Source organism: Cupressus sempervirens, chromosome 4 (assembly GCF_028749045.1).
Source record: "Cupressus sempervirens isolate cs-2001-9-10 chromosome 4, ASM2874904v1, whole genome shotgun sequence".
Lineage (NCBI taxonomy): Eukaryota > Viridiplantae > Streptophyta > Pinopsida > Cupressales > Cupressaceae > Cupressus > Cupressus sempervirens.
This window is the reverse complement of record NC_143121.1, coordinates 15,357,778-15,370,189: the sequence shown is the minus strand read 5'-3', so window position 1 is coordinate 15,370,189 and position 12,412 is coordinate 15,357,778.

The following is a 12,412-nucleotide window of genomic DNA, read 5'->3' as shown; positions in this document are numbered from 1 at the left end:
CAGGCCGGATAGAGCTGGGAACATTCGTTGCATGATTATATCAATAGGGATCGGTTGATAGAAGAGTAAGGCAATTTTGCCAGCATTCCCGTATACTGTTAGGGCCAAAGTCAACAGATCCAGATATCGCAGGATTGATGATTTGTATGGTTGATGAACTCTAGTCATCACATCGAAGTTTGCCGCACTTAAACGTATATATATATATTGGTTGATCCATTAATCCACTAATCAGCGTGAGTTCCCTTGTCATTTGGTAAGACATTTATCTGCATTTCTAGCGCCTAGATCCCTGTTGAATTGGCATCCACTCAGCGCTTTGAGGTGTTTGTTGTTGTTTTTCATCACTCCTGATAATTAGCGGGGTTTTGGTCTGAACCTTGGTGTTGCTATCTGCATTTAGAATGCTTGATATTACCTGTTAATCTGGCATTAAGAATCCTGAAGATAAGATGCTAATATCCCTTGTATTCTTAGCGTCTTCTCTGTTGCAACTTACCTAGCTGGGCGGCATTACCTGTGGCTTTCGACTACAGTGTTTGGTACCAGAACACCCTAACGGACTGTGCCTTTTTGCAATAAATCTGGGCAATTGAATCTGCAGTTGAGATGCAGTCTGCAAACTAACTTTGGCATCCATCTTAACCTATATAAGAGGCGGCAATATTGGATGATCTGCATGCTTTATTTGGGCGATTTAATTCTGTATTGTAGAGGCCTTGCTACAGCCACGTGGGATTCACAATTTGGAAATTCAAAGCATTTCATCTGGCGGTAACCAAACTTGTAGGCTACGAGGTTCTGTAAATTATGAATTGTAATTACCAATTAAGTTGAAGCTATCAATTGAATATCATTAAAATTGCTAGCTTATTCAAGGCACTAGCGTATGGCATTTTCCATTGTGAGTTTTTATGATTTACTTTAAGCACTTGATATATTGTTAGCGAATCCAAAAAGTATATATTTCAAAATATTACCAAAAAACAAGAAAACTCAAAAATCCAAAACAAAACATCAGTTTGGGCCAGCTTGGGGTTATTTCAGTGGTATCAGAGCCTGTTTTGCAAACCATTTGACGAATTGCCATAGTACATTGTTGGAATTTAGTGACCAGGGTCATTTCAAGTCTTTACAAAATTCTCTCTCTTTTTTTTTCCATACACACAACTTTCATAGAAATCCATATTAACACATTTTAGACCTGGTAAAACTTTCTTTGAATGAAGTACTTTCATACCTTTCTCACTCATGTGCACAAGTCTGTTGTGCCACAATAATGTATCAGCATCTACAACAGCTATTTGTTCTCCCTGCTCAACTGTAGCAATTGTTCTTGAACATTCATTTTTCTTTGAAACAATCAAAGTAGAAGGAACAATATGACCTGTACAAAGATATAAGGTGCCTACTTTCAAACCTTTTGCTACTACAAGGGAACCTTTTGAAACCTTCCAAGTTTTATCATTAAAAGTAACTACACAACCCTCATCACCGAGTTGCCCCGCTAAAATTAAATTCCTACTCAACCTTGGAACATGTCTTACCTCATGTAGTAGCCAATGATTCCCATTCTGTAACCTAATCTTAATTTTTCCCTTTCCAACAATCTAATAGGGTTCATTATCCCCCATATAAAAAAGCCCAAAATCCCCTTGGACATAATCAATAAAATAACCTCTATGAGGTGTAGCATGAAATGAAGCACTAGAATCTAAAACCCGTGAATCATCAACCCTTTCTAAAGACAAAAGAAAAGAATCCTCTTTGGATTTGTTACTTACCACATTTTCCCCCTTGTCTCCATCTAATTTATCTCCTTCATTTTTCTTTTGATTCCAGAAATCTTTCTTTTTATGACCTGGTTTGCCACAGTACCAATAGTCATTTGGTTCTCTTGATTGAGACCTCTTCCCCTTTAACTTTCCTCTTGATTTTCAACGATTTCCAGAGTTATTTCCTCTCTTTGTTGTTTTGCCCCTGCTTTGTGCATTAAAAGCACTTCCTGATTTAGATTCACTTGAGGATTTCCTACGAGTTTCCTCACTCAAAACCACACCAATCACATCATCATATTTTAGGGTACTAGATCTAGGAATAGAATTACTCACAGCCATTACGAATCCATTCTAGCTTTTAGGAAAAGAACACAAAATTAAGAGAGCCCTAATTTTAACTGACTAGTAATTGTATTAAACTCATTTCAATGATTTGCAAAAAATCCACCTTCTTCCATTTTCATATTAAATAAACACTTCATGAGAAATACCTTGTTTGAAGTGGAGGGCTTTTCATATAGTGTTGCTAGGGTTTTCATCAAGTCTTATGTCGTCTTTGCTTTTGTAATATTAAATGCCATTGATGGTGCTAGGCATAATTGAATGCTTCCAAGTACCTTTTTGTCCAAAAGATCCCATTCAAGATTTGACATAGTTCCTTGATTCTTGGCTTTGCCTTCCAACGGCTTCCATAAATCATTTTGATAAAGATAATCTTCCATTTGCATCTTCCATAACTGGAAATTTTTCCCATTAAACTTGTCAACCCTCAGCTTACCCTCATCTTCCATCGCTCCCACTCAACTGTGAGACTCCCACTTAACTGTGAGATTTTCTTGTAGAGGATAACTGAAAGAAAACCTCACTCTAATACCACTTGTTAGGATAAAACCACAGACAGAAATAAAAACTACATGCAAATATAACCAATAACAGAAAATAATAGATCACATAGAAATAAACACAAGGCACCAAGGTTTAACATGGTTCACCCAATCCCTGAGCTACCTCCACCAAATAGTAAGTTCGATCTTGTTACAATCTAGTGATTACAACCTAATTACAATCCGTAATCCATTTTAGCTCAATATTGTTGTAAGAACCAATTTCCCATCACAACAACATAATGAAAATACCTAACTCTAAACCCTTTTATACAAGTATTTTATCTATTTCAGGGTTACAAAATGTCAGCCATATGTTGGCCATAATATGTTGGCTACAACATTAGCCATGGTCCAAAAATAATATTTCGGCTACAACGTCAACCATGGCCCGAACCGCACTAATTATGAAGTATGTACAGTACCTTCCTGATCTGTCACCATAATCTAACATCATCCCTATTTTCACTCCAAGATTGTAGGATTTTCTGAGATCAACAATGCAAATTTGAAAAGGGAATTTAAAACCACTCTATTTCACTTATAGTTCATTAATGAGGAATGAAGGGTTCATGTGTGAGTAGAAAATAGAGCATATTGTAGAAGATGTTGCCATTTTCATCTCACACAAACAAGAGTTCTAGCTTTTTGTGTAGAAGAAATTACTGAGAATCTATGTTGAGCTTGATTAGAATGTGAAGCAATTTTCTATTTGTTCACAAGATGTTATAGGATTATAGAGCAAGCAACAAATTCAAGTAAGTTTTTTATATTATAACCTTTGTAAGAAATCTTAGTTTCTACAAATTATACTAAATATGCCTCCAAAGAAGGTATTCTCTAGGCAAGAGGATTATTTAGCTAGGAATATTCATGATGACCTATTTGAATTTCTCCCTGAGTCCACCACTTAAACTGTGCAAGTTAAAAAGTTAACTTTATTAAATCCTAGGCTCAAGATCCTAGATGGGTTATATGATAAGGGGAATTGGGTCAAGGATGCAAAAAAATCTCAAATTAGTCTTTCTCTATTTAAGAAATGGTTTTTAGAGAGAAATTTGTATGCCCCACCTACCAACATTTGTAATTTTGATTTAGGAAAGCTAGTTATTCCAAGTGTTTTTCTAGATTATGACCTCCTAGAAGTTGTTGCAAAAAATTATGACCAAGAAAGTAGAGTGCTTAGAAGAATCTATGGTGAAATTATAATCACAATTAGCTTAGAGGAAATTAGGCAGGTATTTGGTTTAGGGCCTCTCACTAACTATCATGTGCCCATTGACCTAAAAGAATTAAAAAAGGAATACATGTTAAAGAAGTATGTAGTCAAGAAAGGTGTATTGAGGGCACATATAGGGAAATTTGGAACTTTACCAACAATACTAGCATCCTCTAGGGAACCCTTCAAAATGGCATATTTTGATGCTAGAGCTATGGAGGCATACAAGACTCTATGTAGAGTTTTTGGAGAAGATGAAGAATAGTTTATGCCCATAGGCTTTCTGTATATGATCACTCAAATTTCCTCTTTTTGGTGTGGACATTATTTTTTATTTTGCGTCTTATTTAGTGGAAGAAATTCATAATGGCCTAGTTGGGATTGCGAAAGGCAAGGTGGAGAAGATTGTTGGTCACTATTATTTGTTAATCCACATGTTTTTGTTTAATAGAGTAACATATTTTGGTAAAAAGATGAAATTGAACAAAGAATAGGATGAGAAAGCACTACTAGTCCAATTATGGGGTGTAGATATGACCTCGAAAGAAGAAAATGCTATTTTTTATCAAGTTTGATAGGTACTTTTCTTCAAAGTTAAGGTGCATATTATTAAGTGACAATCCTAGAGTACCCAAGGCATTGGCAAGTCTTGTTAGGCCCCTAGACAATCCTATTGGTTTGAAGGTTTCGCATAATTGGGGAGACATCATCCCATATTCGATCTGAACTGTCATTAGAATTTATTTTTTCAGAGGGACCCCATGTATTACCTTACCAAGTGCCTTTAAAGATAGGAGTGGCTGAATTTTTGTGGTAGCTAGGAGGATTAGAGGAAACCTATTTCTTGAAAAGAAAGAGAGGTTCAATATTCCCCACTTGCACTGGAGCCCATAAATTTGTAATCACCAAAGGGGTTTTTCTTTCTCTGCATAAGATATTAGATTAGTATAATATGGTTGTTTCTCATCCTCATTTTTATGACACTGAGTAGGAAACTAAGAAGGAAAAAAGAAGAGTATTCTCAAAAGTTTTGGATTTCATTCATTGTTTTAATGTAGATTTTAGTCCTCTAGGTAATGCCATTACAGAGGTAGATAGAATAAATAAGCTCATGCTCACTTTTCCTAAAAAAATGGAAACTATGAATGAGAAGAAGAAATTTTTTATTGATTCTTTTCTAGATAAGGCAAAGGAGGTGATGTTGAGACTAGGATTCACTCCCAAAATAGAGGTAGGAAAATTGATTGTACAAAAAAGTGAAGGTATACTATCATTCAGAATAAGAAGACCATTGTGGACAAAGGAATACAAGTGATTGGATCAACTAGTGTTGTGTAGGAAGAGAGACCTCTTGAGCCCTCACCTATGAGGTAGAAAATAATAAGGGAACAAGATCCTCACATTGAGGAATATTCATCTTCATAGGTTCCTCAAAAGATTGAAGAGGAACAACTTACTAGGGAGCAAATTGAACAACTAGGGTCCCAAGGAGGAGTTTTTGTTACTTTAGCTGAAATAGATGAACGAAACCCTTAGGAGCCTCCTATGAAAAGCTTAGATTTGACAATAGTAGATTTTCAAGGAAGGAAATTAAACCCTATAATAGAACAAGTGAGTCAACAATTTTTTTCAGATGATAGTTTTGTCAAATCTAGAGCCTTCTACCAGTTCACATGGAGAACCAATATGGGAAAATTTGAAGAAAGATGTAATAAGCTAAGAATAGAGCATCCAGAGGTGGAGGAGGCAGCCATGCAATATCAAGTAAATGGAGAAATGATAATAGAATTTCAAAGTATAACCTCTGAAGAAGGGAGGTAGATGGTAAAAGCATCAAGTATTCTATTGCTACCCAATTGGGATATAGCAAATGCTTTTTTCTTAATTTTGTTTTGAATAAATTGGTCCTACAAGATCCAAACAAAAAGGAATTCATAGGTACTACTTTCAGTGAGGACCAAGCTACTCTGGTTATATGATCATTAAGGAATGGATCTAGGGTTGTTTCATCATAGCCAGATGACTTAGAATTTATGGGTAACATCATTGTAAGAAGAGTAGCAAATACCTCTCATGTGCAAGCAGCCCACATGGGTGATCAAACATCACAGTTTTTTTTGGCTACTATAGAGAAAGAGGAAAAAATAATGTTTGAATTGTAGAGTAAGTATAAGAGTGTTTTGGAGGCTTATAATAAATAAGTTCAAAAAAGAATTGAACTTGAAAATAAAGTAATGGAGAGGTCTTCTAGACCAAGAATAACATATCCCAATCATCTAGTGGAACCTTTTAAATCCACCCCTCATAGAAATGTTAGATACCCCACAAAGGCCACATTATTACATAGTTGAAGAATTTGAAAAATGAAAGAGAAAACTATGGGCATTACATGTAGAGCTAAATGTACAGTATGAAGATAAAATGAGAAAAGCTATTATGTATCTAGGAGATAAAATCGAATGGCCATTATTCTATGATTAGCTAGCAAGAGCAATAAACATATGGGATCGAATGAAAGCCAACGAAGAGTCCTTGAAGCCTATTGTGAATAAATGGGGAAAGAGCAGGAAAGAAATGACATTCTTGTGCTATTCTATTATAAGATCTTCACATTATTAGATTGAAAAATATTATGATATTACTAATGATCTTCCACAGTTTGATAATAAAAGAGTTCACCCACAAAGAAGAATAGTTGGCTAGTTGAATAAATATAAGAGACAAAAAATTGATTTATTCATTCATGCTTTAGATAGAAAGAATAAATTATAGAATAAAAATGAATTGGCTAAGGAATTAGATGATTTATTTTGTCTAAGAATGAATAAAATGATTAATGAAACAAGACATGCATGGTGTGCCACCACAACAAAAGAAATGGTGAAAGCCCAAATATTCATTGATTATTTGAAATGAGATTTTATTGATATTGAAAAAGAGGGTGAATATGTTATCAAAAAATAATAGGATATTCTACAATTTAATTGGCCAGATGACACACTTTTTGGCCAATGGATGGTGGATATTGCTTCTAATGAACAGTTGGAAAAAGCTAAAAGAGATGATGATGAGGTGCAGGAGGATGAAGTATAGATTTTTGATATGATAGCAATAGATCAAAAATAGGCTGAAGATAAAGGTTAACAATCAATTTTAGTTTTAGTCTTAGAAGCCTAGGATGTGCACATGACAGAGGAACAAGCAAGAGTAAAAGTAGTTTTGTTAGTTCAAGATGAAAATAGTGAAAACCCTTAGGTAAAAATTGATTTGCAAGTGCTACAACAAGATTCATCATTGGCCACTATAGTGGCTACATATGTTAGAGATTTAGAATAGTAGTGGCTAACCAAAGAATCAATAGCTTATGAAAATGTAACAAAAATGGGACCCACCAAATAATTACTTGATGTATTAACTTTTTGTCACACAAAGTTTTGTCCTTTTGTGGTTATTATCAAAATGTAAATATCTTTTGTAAAAGCACACGTGTTAGTTCTCTATGCCTAAATCTTGTTGCATCTCACACTATATATGTGAGATTCCAAGGCTAGAGAATGGGTTCAATTTCTAATGCAATTTTTAGCTTTATACTAAGTATATTTTAGTCCAATCATTGTAAAAAAACTTGATGATGTATCTTCTATGTAAATTTCCCTAAGAATACATTGATTCATATGATCCTTGTGTCTTTCTAGAGGCATTCTAAGTTTTTAATACAATTCTATATAATTTTCAATGAAAAATAATACAAAATTGAGCTATCTCCATATTTGTTCTCATTGAATTTTGTCTCCCTTGTTATTACCTAGTTATTCTGATATTGTGTGAGTAAAGCTTGTCCAATTGAATGCAATTCACTTAGGTTGTATGTCAATTAATTATTGCTATTAATTAAATGAATTAAGTAAAGGCTTTAGTGAATTTGATGGAATTTCTATGTTAATAGAAAGGATGTATATAAGAATGAATTTCAGTGAGAATTACTAATAATATTTGTTGTAAGGCAACAAATCAGATCTATAAATTGGAGTAGACTCTGAATCCTAATAGAATAGCCACTGATCTTATTAATCTAGTCTATAGATAGGTAGCTCATGAAGAAGAAATCAAGTCTAAAATTAAAATCATTTTCATTCCACTTTGTTCAAGGTTATAAACACTGGTTAGTACTCATTTATATCTAATTTTTGAGTCTTAGGTAACTACTATTTCCAGAAATATTTGTAAACTCATGGAGAATTGTGACCAAATCTACTTATGAGGGATGTATATGAATCAAAGAATGTCAAGAAATGAATAAAATGTGTATGTTTCTAAAGATAGAGGATGAGAATTAGAATGAAACTAATATGATTCTTATATGACAATATACATTTAAATCATCCCCAAAGTAAACCCACCTTGGTTCTATAGAGAGTAAACAATAGAAAGCCAATATTTTTTTTGTCAAAGTTGGTTCCAACTAGTTTACACATATAATTGTTAAAAGGGAGTAGCTAACTCTCAAATTATGTGAGCATTATCACCTTGGTATTGAGAATTTTGTTGTTCAGTAGTTTGAAACACCAACAAAATTGTGACTCTACTATGGAGTTGTCCAACACATGTGTGAGAAGTACTGTAGTTTCTTTGGTCCTATTGTGTACACATGTGTCAATTTTTTTGTATTGCTTGTGGTTGTAATCGGTATATTTAAGTAACAAACCTTGAGAATTAAAAAAAAAGAGAAAAATAAAACCAAATGCCACAAAGTTTCACTGATGTATTCAACCCTTCCAAGTGTTTCATCTGTCAAGCAAGAGTCACAATCTTATGATCATAGTGATTGGTCCATCTGTGTGTTAGATATTTCCATATCAGCTTGTGTCTTTTCCTTGTTTTCTAGAGTAATTGTAATTATTTTATTTTCCCTAGAATAGGGTGGTGACTTATTCAAGGTTTAGAAGCTAGTGCTTATTTAATAAATAGTAAATATGGTTGAGAAGAGAAAAAACACCAAAGCTTACACAAGAGCCAATCCTGATGTACCAAAGTATACTTACTTACCTTAAGGTCGTAAGAAGAACCTAAATAATAAAAAGGTAGACCCAAATCCTACCTAGAAGCCAAGAGGTAGTGTATCAATTAATTCTCAATACCAACCAGTGGTAAGGAGAGAGTCTTCTTCACTTAGCTCTAAATTAGAAACAATGAGACTCTTAGGATTAATATTTATCACCCCATTACTAGATGAAAGAACATATGAAGGCAAGGGTATGTCACTAGTAGGGAATGCATCCCCTAGACTAGATCTAATAACTAAGATGATCATAGACTAGGACTTAGGAGTCAATTTGAAGATCCTTATAACCCTAGAGTGGTTCCATACATGTAACCTATTATTATAGACCTAGATGACCCTACTGATTCAAAAGCCACTTCTGTACATCCTAGAAAATTATGATAAAAAATAGGAATTTTGAAGAAATGGTTTATTGAGGAAGAAGTTAAGTGTATTCATCTGGAAAAGGAAAGAGAGCAAGCCACCCTAGATTATATAGTGGAAAGAGATAATCTTCTTAGAAGGATGGGTACCTTAAAATAACAAAATAAGAAGTTAGAATAAATAGCTTCAATCCTTCATGTTGATGTCTTTGGAGATATAGACAGTCTAAGAACTAAAGTTCAAGAACAAGAAAAAATCCTAACCCAAAAGCAAGAACTTGTCATTACTCAAGTCCAAGTTTCTAAGCATATAAAAGTAGATCCTATAGAACCTACTATGAAAGTTACAGATATAGGAAAGGCCAAAGCCATAGAAATCCAAATAAATGAACCCCAAGCCATACAAAGAAAATCCATAAAACCTCCCATGTCAAAGTTTGATCTAGATCTTGAGAAGGCTATAAAGGAGAAGGAAGATCTTGAAAACTAACTTGAGAAGGTTGAGAATGAAGCTTAAGCCACATAAACAAGGAGAAAATCTAGTTCACAAAATCTAATTTTGCTTTGGCTTCATGGAAAAAAATTTATACCCTAGCTTCAACTTATGTATCGATTTGTGGACCAGTAATTTTAGTTTAGGGAATATCTCAATCTACCCCAATCTCATCATCCACCATTAGTAATCAAGCCCTTGTTGTCCAACCTCAACAATCTCAAAGTGTTCTTCTCAACCATGTTAATGTAGTAAGCACCTTGAATGTTGCTAGTTTTTAGAAGATGCCCATTTACATGGAAAAGTATAGGCAAATGTCATTTGTAGCTATTCCTGGTGTTTTGACTTAAGACATAATGTTGTTAAGTTCTCTTGAAATAATTCTATTACTCATGAGGAGCATTTAGGAGTTTTCATAGATATGCTAAATGACTTTGAAGTTGAGCATGAGGATGTCATAATGAAGTTATTTGTTCATTCACTAGTTGAAGCTGCAAGGGATTGGTTTAGATGATTACTTAATGAAAATATTAGTTCATGGAGTGATTTGGAGAAATTGTTCAAAGAGCAGTATGGAGATAATACTAGTGTTGGGTTTATGTTGAATGACTTCAATAACATAAAAAAGAGCCCTAATAAATCTACATTTGATTTCAACATAAGATTCCAAAAGCGTATGTACAAATTGTTTGAAGTCATGAGGTTGAATGAGAATATTTCTCTAACAACCTATTTTAATACTTTTGATAGCAAGATGGCTTACCAATTAAGGGATAAAGATACTAAAACTTTGAGAGATGCTTATAAGATTGTAGTGAGGATTGAAAATAATAGAAAAGTATCTAGCAAACTTGGTAGGAGATATTATCCAAAATTATTTAATCCAATGAATAACAACAAAAGGGAAGTTGATAAAACCCCTGTAGGTAAGAAGCTTGAAGAACTCACAATAGGTCAGGTGTTAGAATTGTTAAAAAAGATGAACCAAACTACTTTCAACACACATAAGCCAAGTGTTGGTGAGAAGGCCCCTGTGAACAATAAAAATTTTGATAGACAACCTAGAATGTAAAACTACCCTTATACCACTGAATGGAAGGATGGAAAGCCAATTCCTAACTAGATTCAGAATGTAAAAGATAAGGGTACACCAAATCCTCTACAAAGATGTTCTATTAATATGAATGATAATGTGCCATAGTGTATCATTTTTTGATCACCTCACTCTTCAAAGTATTGTGTAGTTTCTTATTCATTTTTTTTAGATCATAGTGCACAAAATAAGGAGGAAGAAGAAAAAAGCCATGATGATGCAAGCTGTAATATGGTGAGTATGTGCAATGAATGTGTGGATTCTAATTTGGAAGAAACAAAAAGTGATCTTGAGAATAAGAAAATTACTTATCAGTTACATCATCAACAAGTATTCTCAGATAATGAAGGGTATGATGAAGATCAAGTGTGTGTTACATCCTCTAAGGTTGGCCTTGTAAACTTGAGAATGCCCTCTAAAGAGGAGATCAAGAGTATCACTACAGAAATGATCTCCCAAGTACATAGCAATTATAATTAGAGAAAAAAAAATTGTGAATAATGTTGTTGAGAAACCTTTTGGTATATTTCCTAAGGATATCACACACAAGATGAAGGATGAAAATAAGGAGGCTAATGTAGAGATAGTAAAATTTAAAGATATCAAAACCAAGAACTGGGAACCTAAGAAGAATGTTCAATTCCAAACAATTGAGACAACAAAAGCAATTGTGCAAGAAAAGGAATCAATATTTGATATCATTAAATAAATGATAGTGCCTATTGTTCAAAAGGTTCCTACTCTAGCTATGATTTTGAAACCCACTATGTCTAATCCTATTGACATGATATCTATGTTGTCACAAATTACTATTAAAGTACCCTTGCCTAAATTGTTTAGAATTGAAGAACATAAGAACAAAACCTTGTCATGGTTGGAAGGCATATGAAAAAATAATAATATAGAAGAAATGTTATTTAGCAAACCCCATTGGTAGCAAAAGATAGTGGTATTATGTCTTAAATTCATCAAATGTTCTTGGATGATTCATCAGTACCATATATAGAAGATATTGACCCATTTTTTCTGTCTGATTATAAAAGGAAAAACCATAAAAAATTGCATGATAGATTTAGGAGCTTCTAACACCATCATTCCTTCCAAAATAATGGAAGCCCTAGGGTTTAAAGTAGATATTAAGAAAGGAAGGTGTAGAGGTATGGATGGTAGAGAGGTCCCAATTATAGGTACTATTAATGTTCTAATATTTAAGCTAGTTGCATATCCTAAAGTAGAGTTGAATATGTTAGTCTTGTATTTGATATTCCTCCACACTATGGTATGTTTCTCTTGTATTTGATATTCCTCCACACTATGGTATGTTTCTCTCTACAAAATGGAGTGCTACTATGGGAGGTAGCCTGCAATGTGACCTAACTTATGAAACTTTTCACATAGGAGATAAGGACATTAAAGTAGATAGAGAGCAAGGGCTGGTCATATTTTAGAAGAAGAAATTGACAAAGATGCTACTCATTTTTTAGAAACAAATGTGAATGCATTTAGAGTTTAGTTAATTAT